Source organism: Cavia porcellus, unplaced genomic scaffold (assembly GCF_034190915.1).
Source record: "Cavia porcellus strain 051 isolate PalLab524CR breed Dunkin Hartley unplaced genomic scaffold, mCavPor4.1 scaffold_26, whole genome shotgun sequence".
NCBI lineage: Eukaryota > Metazoa > Chordata > Mammalia > Rodentia > Caviidae > Cavia > Cavia porcellus.
In genome coordinates this window covers 35,898,024-35,907,430 of record NW_026947509.1, presented here as the reverse complement: position 1 = coordinate 35,907,430, position 9,407 = coordinate 35,898,024, and positions in this window count along the sequence as shown.

Below are 9,407 nucleotides of genomic sequence, written 5' to 3'. Positions count from 1 at the left end.
CTAAACAAATGGAGACTTGAAGAAAGAATTTCAATTGAGAGAGATTATGAAGAACTATGCTAGAACGTTTCCTTTTTCAAGTGGCCAGGATGAGAGTCAACTGTGAACAATTATTTTTATAGACATTTTAATGTTACAAATAATAATTTCCCCCAAGTTTTAATAATCTTTGCTGCACATTTGTTTATAAACCAAAGAACAGCTCAGAGAAGAAACTGGCTTCTATATTGCCTCCATTGGCTAATCCATGACATCCTAGCCAATAACAAAAATCACATGCCAGGAGTATATTCATGCAGGACACAGATCTGAGTTCCATTCAGCCTGAGCTATAAGCATTTACCTCTGGAGTTTTAAAAACCATGAAAACTAAAAAGAACTTCTTTGATTATTCCCATCCTCTGTTATCCTCAGTCACTCCAATATTAAAGATGAAATCCAAACTTAGTTTTTCAATCAAGTCTCTCCCATCTAGCTGTAGCCAAGTCTTTGATTGTATTTCTTTTCAGTTCACTACAGCTAAACAAATCTTCTTGGGTATCTTCTAAGTAAGTAAAGCACTATCTCTGTCCAAAACTTGCTCTCAGCTTCCTTCTTCTTTGGAGGGGGGCATTTTGACACAGATTTAACAGAAAACACATTAGTGCCTGCTTTGTTGAATTGTTCTGGGGATTAAATGAGATAATGTATGGAAAGGACTCAGCATGGTGCTAGGCATAGAGTGACATCAAGTTAAACTGGTGTGATTACATGTGACGTGTATCACACCAGGTGGAGGATGACAGCTCACTGAGCCATCTTCCAAACAGTGTCTGAGATTGTGACAGTTGAACGTCATTGTCAACTTGATTGGTTTTTGAGTTACCTAGGGAATTAGTAAAGCATCTTTCTGGATGTGTCTCGGTGGGTCATTGAAGTGTGACCTTGAGTATCATATATAGTCTCTAGCCCCTTCCTCTGCGAAGTTGTTCCTTTACTTTGCTTCCAGGCCTCTTAGAACTAGGTATCTTTGCTCCACTACCCACTTCCACCATGATGTTTCCACCTTGGAGCCAACAAACCATGGGCTGAACACCGTGCAACCATGAACCTCTCCTATTTTAAATTGTGGCTTTTGGGTGTTGTGTCTTTGCACTGGGAAAACTGACTAACACAGTTGTATTCATAGTATGGATGGCCACTTTACTGCGGCTTGGTGCATCATCCTCCATTTACACTCTAACTCTCTGGACCTCTGTGGTACTAAAAAAAGAGATACAAATGAGTTTCTACCCTTAGTCCAACAAAGACTGAATATTTCTGCCATAGGAACACACAGTCTCATTTTGAATCTTCAGGAAGACAGAATATGATCACCAGTTTCCTTGGGAGTATTTGCAAATAGTCATCCATGGGAAAACATTCATTAGAAAGTTTTCTTGTAAAGCACACAAATTCACATCCCATCATCTGGAGCCTCACATTAGCTCAGCCTCTCATCTGCTAGGAAATTCTACCAGAATCCCAGACAGTAGAAAGTGGTCCTCCAGTGTGTCTGGAAGCTCAGAGCTTCACGTCTGCTCCACACATCTGCTTCTTTGGCACCCAAGCAAAACCAGCTCCTCTTTTTTATGCTATCAAGATGTTCCCTGTTTTTGATAGTGACTATTAATAATAATATTTACATGAACAAACCCTCATTATGCCAAAAGATCTCAAAGTGCTTCAGAATAAGTGTGCGACACATTCAAGGCCAGATGTTCTGGGATGAAGTATCCAGAGTCTTCCCTGAGAGTGGCCAACTGGTACCTGGTACAGAGCATAGCAGAGGGGACACTTCCTGTCCATAGGACAGGGTGAGTAGACCAGGTGCCAGTTGGGGAGGACACCCAGGAACACTGGAGCGGATGCACACTAATTAAACATGCACATGTGAAATTAGAATGCTCTAATGCAACACTCCATAATAAAGAAGCTCAGGGTAGGTTGTTATCCTTTTCCTCTCTACTTCCATCTGAAAAATTACATTCTGATTTCCTTTTTTAAGCATGGGCTTACCTCACTGAATGCAAAAGTCCTCTGTGCTCTGTGGCCAGAGAACACACAGTGACCCTACCCAGATCAGTGACTGGATACATTTGTAGGACTGGAGTGATGTAACAGTGAAGAAGATAATGATGCTAGCTAGAGCTAGTACATCTCAGCATCGAAGCTTCATAGTATTCAAGTAGCACCTACTACCAAGAACCTTTGAAGATATTTTCTCTCCTTGGTCTAATTCTTTAGTTGCTGTTATGAATTTGCTTTATTTTATTTTTGTTGTTGTTTAATCTCCTGAGCCTCCCCACAGCTTTCCTGTGTGCATGTGTGCGTGTGTGCATGCCTCTGTGTGTGTGTGTGTGTGTGTGTGCGCGCGCGCGCGCGTGTGTGTGTGTGTGTGTGTGTGTGTGTGTGTGTGTGTCTGTGTGTAGCTTAACCAGAGTACAGTTTTATGTCTTGTATCAAAAAGCTCTGGCTGATACCAAGAAAGTGAAGTGCTTTCTGAAACATGGGAAGTGCTTTATTTCTATATATCATGGGCTGTGTTGTTACAATGTAGTATGCAGACAGAAGGTGGGTGAATGAATTATGGCATTGACAGAGGAGAAAAGGGGAGCAGTATCAGAAAAATATGGTCACATGCATACAGTGCTGGAGATGGGGACTTCACCAAACTAGCAAGTGTTTTACAACTGTGGAAAACCCCCTTAAGATATGTGCTAAGTCAGATCACAAACCACAAATAAATTTCATAGTTTATTTGAAGTATGATGAACTCCAAACCAATACTTAAACCACTCTGGCTTAAGACTGCAGAGGCAAAACAGCCGATGTCCATGAAGTTTGACCCTACATGCTCTGTTCGTGCCCTGACACAGCCCACAGTTTTCCACCACCATGACGGTCTAGGGCTGCACTCATTACCCGTGGTAGACTGGAAATCCCAGAGAGCAGACCCTTATGCATATGCACATAGGGTAAACTCTATATAAATGCTAGTTCTGTAAGCTATTAACATCAAAACAGCAGACAATCATGCTTCAAACAAGGGATTTTGCTTCTTCATGAGAGGAAATAGGTCAAAGTAGAATTAGAGGTCCATTTCACTGAAAATAGTCACTTTAATTATTGCCACAACTAGATGATTTTTCCTGTAGATTATTTAGAGGAAATGAAATTTCTAGCACCAGCTTTACTACTCTATTCTAAAAGGGTGACTATTTTAGATTCATTAAGTAAGTGGTATCATGCAGGACTTTTCCTTCTGTGTCTGGCTTATTTTATTTAGCATAATGGCCTCCAGATTAATCCAAGTTGTCTCAGATGATAAGATGTCAATCTTTTAAGGCTTAAAAACATTCTTTTGTGTGTATATATATATATATATATATCCACATTTTAAAAATCCACTCATACATTGATTCCATGTCTTGGCCATTGTGAATCATGCTAGAGTAAACAATATCTCTTTAAGGTTCTAATTATTATCGTCATGTCTATTTACTGTAGTACTGGAATCTCTGGCCAGTTAAAACTACCATGAGTAACTAGGAAAGAAAATAAAGAGTATTCAAATCAAAAAGAAAGAATAAAGTGGTGTATGTCATGGCATGATACTATATCTAGAAAATCTTAATTCCACAAAATATGAAATTTGGGGAGGATACAATTCAGTCACTATCAGATAGCAGAGAAGGGTTATAAAATGAATGAGCACCACAGTTTCCCTATAAAACTAACTGCCTGCTAATGTGAGTCCTTCTGTTCTGATGTAGCACTGTTTGTACTACTCCCCGTGGCTGCTGTAACAAACCACTACAACTGGGTAGCTTAGAATGAGAGAAATTTATTGTTCCATTGTTCTAGAAGCCAGAAGGCTGGAGCCAAGATGTTCACAAAGCCATGCTCCTTCTGAGATGATAGAGGATCTGGTCTAGGCACTCTGTTGTAGCCAGGGTTTGCAAGGGAAACAATTTAATACAGGACATACAATTTATAGAATTATTTTATAACATCACCCAAAGAGTCAAATACAAAAAAGTGCAGGAAATCTGTCCACACTCTAAAACCCAAAGAATTCAGCTGAGGGTCTGAATCTCATGGCAGTGTCCTGCATGAGTCCCACTGAAGACCAGAGCCCATGACAATGTCTCATGCAAGTCTATTTTATGGATCTGCACTAGGAAGGCCCAAAGGTCAGTGGTAGAAGCTAGGAATTCTGTGCTAGTAGGGTGAAGGACTTGTGCCAGTAGTCTGAGGGATCTGCACTGGAGCCAGGAAGTGATGCTTAAAGGAAAGACTAGAGGTCCCCTGAAGACTACCACAGCCATCCTCAGGGACAGTGACGTTCCAAGCTCCTCCAACAATGAGAGCAGCCAAGTTCCTATCAGAAAGTCAACAGGATGAGCTTCTCCTACAGATTAAATAGCACATAGCTTCCCCTCCAGAGCCAGGCAGCAATGCTCAGTGTAAGGAGCAGAGCTCCACCAAAGTGAACTGCAGCCATTCTCAGCAACAGCGAGGTCCCAAGCTCCTCTGATGATGAGAACAACCGAGTTCAAATCAGGAAAGCCAGCATGACAAGGTCTCCCAGGAGAACTAACAACACGGCCTCCTCCTCCTCTTCTTCTTCTTCTTCTTCTTCTTCTTCTTCTTCTTCTTCTTCTTCTTCTTCTTCTTCTTCTTCTTCTTCTTCTTCTTCTTCTTCTTCTTCTTCTTCTTCTTCTTCTTCTTCTTCTTCTTCTTCTTTTTCTTCTTCTTCTTCTTCTTCTTCTTCTTCTTCTTCTTCTTCTTCTTCTGCTTTCAGTTCTCCTTTTTATGTTGTTGGCAACAATTCTCAGCTGGATCATCCTCACCCAGTACCATATTGATTCAGTTCAGCTGACTACAAGTTGTCAATCCACCATACACCCCTTAGCTTCTGGGTGACCATGCTGTCCCTGTGTCCTAGAAGGCATTTTCCCATGTGCAATTCTGTGTCCAAATTGGATTAGAGTCCTGTCCCCTCCAGTATTACCTCACCTTAATTATATCTGCAATAACTCTATTCCCAAATAAGAGCCTATTCTAAAGTAACATGGTTAAAACTTCATTATTTTTGGAAGGGACAGAGTTTAACTCCTAACAGCATATGTGATATTAAAAGAATTCAGTGTCGTGGACTGGAATCAAAGATCCTGAAATTTAAGCATACTTTTACTTCCTCCCTACCCAAAAAATCAAAATCAAAATCATGCATGGATCCAGGAGGTCTGATGTCTGATGTCTGTGAAGTTTAAATAATAGCATAATTTATGAATTTCCTAAGTGGTCTTCTTGCTGCAAACATTAGTGGAATCTTTAATTCTAATAAACAGAAAAACAGTTCCCATGAAAAATTTTGTAGACCTTGTCATCTGTTACTGGCCAAACAAGTGCCTTCTGAAAACTTTGGAGAATCTTTAGTCTTTACAGGAATCAAATAAAATAAAAATGCATATTGTTCAGTGAGCCTGGAGCTCTGCACCTAAACGCATCTCTGACTTAAATTAAACATGTTGAATCATAATCTTTAGGGATATTTCAGTTTTATGGTCCTTGTTTTGAACACTGGGAAGGGCCCCATCAAAAAAAAGCTTTAGATTAGTTCCCATTCTGATGGAGTTCCTTCTGATTAATTTAATAATAAAAGCAATAACTATATGATTTTTTTAAAAGCCTTCATTTTTCTTTCTTACTGGTGGCACTTTGTTAAGGAAAGTATAGAAGAAGGTTTTGTAGTTATTTTTTGAAGTTACTGTTCCTCCCTAGATTTTACCCTGTAGAACCATCCCTAAATCAACCCTGGAACGAAGACCTAGTCTAAGAAAAATGAAATGAGCAATGCACAGGTTAATTTCTAATAAAAGGAGAAAAAGGTAGAAAATAGACTTGAGGATGGCAGACAATTCCGCAGAAGATGGAAGCCAGAGATGGAGATCTAAACATATGCAGAGAGACAAACCTTCAAGCTCCTCTAGCCAGGATGAGATTGTGATTCCCTCACACTCCAAAGACATTAAAGGACATTCTCTGTCCTTTAATCAGTATCAATTATCAGAAGTAAAACAAATAACCCAAATTATAGGTCATGAATTTTTGTAAAAGTTACAATGCTACCACTTTGGAAATTATACCCTATACTTTGTATTGATGTTAAAAAAAAAAAAAAGAACATTGTATTTTCAGCATTTTAGTAAACACAGCACATTTCCCCTACAATCCTGACCAGTGTTCAAAGTTCCAGAACTGCCTCTAAATTGCAATGATAGAGAAAGAAGGAATCTAGATCAAATGCCACACATAGGGCAGTTCTGTGGCAAATCTTCAAATTTCTACAAAAGTGGACATACATACATACAGAAGTGCAGACTGACAAGTATGATTTATGTGTCATATAGACTTTGTTGCTTCTATGTTCTGGTTAGATAGAAATAACTTCTAGAAGGCAGGCCAAGGGAAGAGGTAGGGAGCCAGTCAGTCACTGTGTCCCTGGCCTTCCAACATTCATCAGCTTAAACCAAACTCAGGAAATTCTCACTATGCTGGCCTCTGTGCACTTAGGGAAATAATCCGTGTTATCTCAGTATGCGACGGTAGAGGTGCTGAATCAACCCTAATCAAGACACATTTTTGATGACTTTGTACTTCTTAATGAGAAGGATCAAGAAGATGGTGATCTGCCTTTCTGTTTTTGTTAAATTTAATTTGACAGCTATGTGCCTTACAACATATCTTTCTTTGGATATGCACATAAAGTTACTGCATTGTGTTTGAATACTGAAATTGATGCCGCATCCAAAATCCTGTGGGATGTTTTTTAAAATAGTGGTGAGGACAATGAGTAAATTATTTCTTTTTCATATCTGCATAGACTTTTGAAAGGGCAGGTGGAGAGTTATTGCTGTGGGGATTACTGCTTCACAGGCAGCACAGCCCCAGGGTTCCACCCCACTCTACCCACTCTGCTTCACTTGATTCTTCTACTAAATATGCTTTTAAATAAAGCTAATTTTGGGTAATGGATGTTTTGAAGAATCTCTGTTCCATGACTGTTATAATGTGTAACAGTGAAATCAGAAGATCAAACAAGACGACTCTAGATCATTTTGTTGAGGGCAAGAAAAAGCATTAATAAATCTTCCACAGAGATATAGGCGTGGAAGACATGAGGTAAGTCATCCAGGCATAGAAAATACTCTTAATTTTAATGATTTTTCTCATATATCGATACTTATTTGTGGTGCTGATCCCTGGAAAGATCAGTTTTACCAAAATCATTGGTTCAAGGGGAGAGAAGAGATTGCAGTTCCTTAAGGTACAAAAATTTGCAGAACTTAAAAATGGTTCCTGTAACATTTTCTCCTAAGGATCATGAGAACAGCAGATCTGTGAACAGCAGTTGGGGAAGTGAACTAGAGAACTAGCTTTCTTTCCTGCCAAAAGGAGAAATCATCAGATTGCTCAGGCATACAAGCAGACCCTCTGGCTCACCTCCAAGTATTTTGGCACATTTGCTTCCTGCAAAACCCAATCTAGAGTTCACCAATCACATGCAAAGCGTCCAAAGAGACCTGGGTAAAGGATCTGATGTGGTTCTGAGCTCATAGTGGGAGTGACCGAAAGCTGGGTTAAGTGTTTCTACAGGCCAGACCTACAGATTCCTAACAATTTTTGTGCAGAAACTTGGCTGACTGCACTGTGGGATCACAGACAAAGACATGCTGGCAAGCAGTTGGAAGGGAACAGCCGTAAAAGTTCTTGGGTCTTTTTTTCCTACTGTTTATACCAACACAAGTCAATAAAAACCATATAATAGACCCTTCCTTATATAAAAAGTGATCAGAAAACCGTGAGTCTTTACATTTTAAGACAAATTTATTACAGTAAAAGCTACTTTGCCATTAACCTCCCCGCAGCCCCCCTCAGCACCTCAAGCACACTTATCCCATCACTGTTGCCACTTCAGGAAGTAGCCCTGGAGGTCCTTTTCCATGAGTGTCTTTGCAAGATGTGAACACAAGCATGCTAAACACTGCTGCTGAGCACCATCCAATGGGAAGGCAGCTTCATAGAAAGCTGCTGGTTCCTCCTCATCCACCGTTTTCAACAGATTTGGCCCCAGGAGACTTCTGGCTCTTCCACTAAGGCAAAATGATCAAGAAAGGTACACATTTTGAATCAATTTGGGACATCAAGGCAGTCACGGCAGTACACCTAAAGACAATAAAAGCCTAATGCTGATCGTGAGGTGAGTCTGCTCTACCTTACTGAGTAGTCACGGTAGTCAACCATGACTACTCAATAAGACCAAATGAAGCAGAATTGAAATTGATTATTGGGTGAAGGCAGGCACACTTTAGATAAAAAGGCAAAATAGCAATCACACGAACTACAAAGCATAGATTCCATAAAGCCACATTGCACAGTATCTTCCTTTTAGAATTGTTGGACCCAGGAATGAAGAGGGAGAGATGGGGAATGACTTCTCCGTCCTCTGTTCTGCTTCATCTCAGGATCCTGAAAGATAGAGGAAAGGAAAGGAAGAGCTTCTAGAAGCTCAGGGGATGAGAAGGAATGTAAGGTCAGCAGTTCTACCAGCCAGCATTCAAGGGAGCAACATCTTTTAAATGTTTAAAGAGTTGAAAGTGCTTCAGGGCTTGCATAATTCCTCTTCCTTCCTTTGAACCCTCAGCACACCACTCCTTTATAATCAGAACAATGCCCCAGAGGATAGTGTCACAATGGGCTTTTGCTGCTTGCATTTCCAAAGTCCCTGTCACCATCTCACCATACCTCCTCCTCCTCCAAAACCACTTGATTTAGGGCTCCAAAACCAAAGCTACAGACAGAACCTGTGAGTCACACCCAGGAAATCAGCGCATTTCATTCCCCAATCACCTTACAGAGGAGCAGTTGACATAAGCCATGCAGTAAGATGTTATCAGGACATTTTTTTCTGAGAATTTTTTGGCATCAACTAGAACCACATTGGGACTAGGAGGAGTGATCTTCTTCCTAATGCCAGATCACTTTGCTCCTACTTCTAGCAAGTTCTTCTGAAAAGCAAACTAAATGTAATTTTATTGCTTGGATGATTTGATCCTAAAGTTTATCCTCAAAATTCGGCATGATTCTGACCTACATTCCTCACTCACTCTAATATTCTCCTTTGAAGTAAAGTATCTCCACTCCTCTGAAGTTCCTACAAGTAACATGCTTTCCAGAATCCTCATGCACCTGGACCTGACCTCTTATTTGAATCAGTATATATCTCCCTTAAAGAATTTTTGTGTTTGACACAAAACATGATGACTAGGTAGCTATACTACTATTACTAGTATTTATTTTGGGCAGCCCCTGTTCAAAAT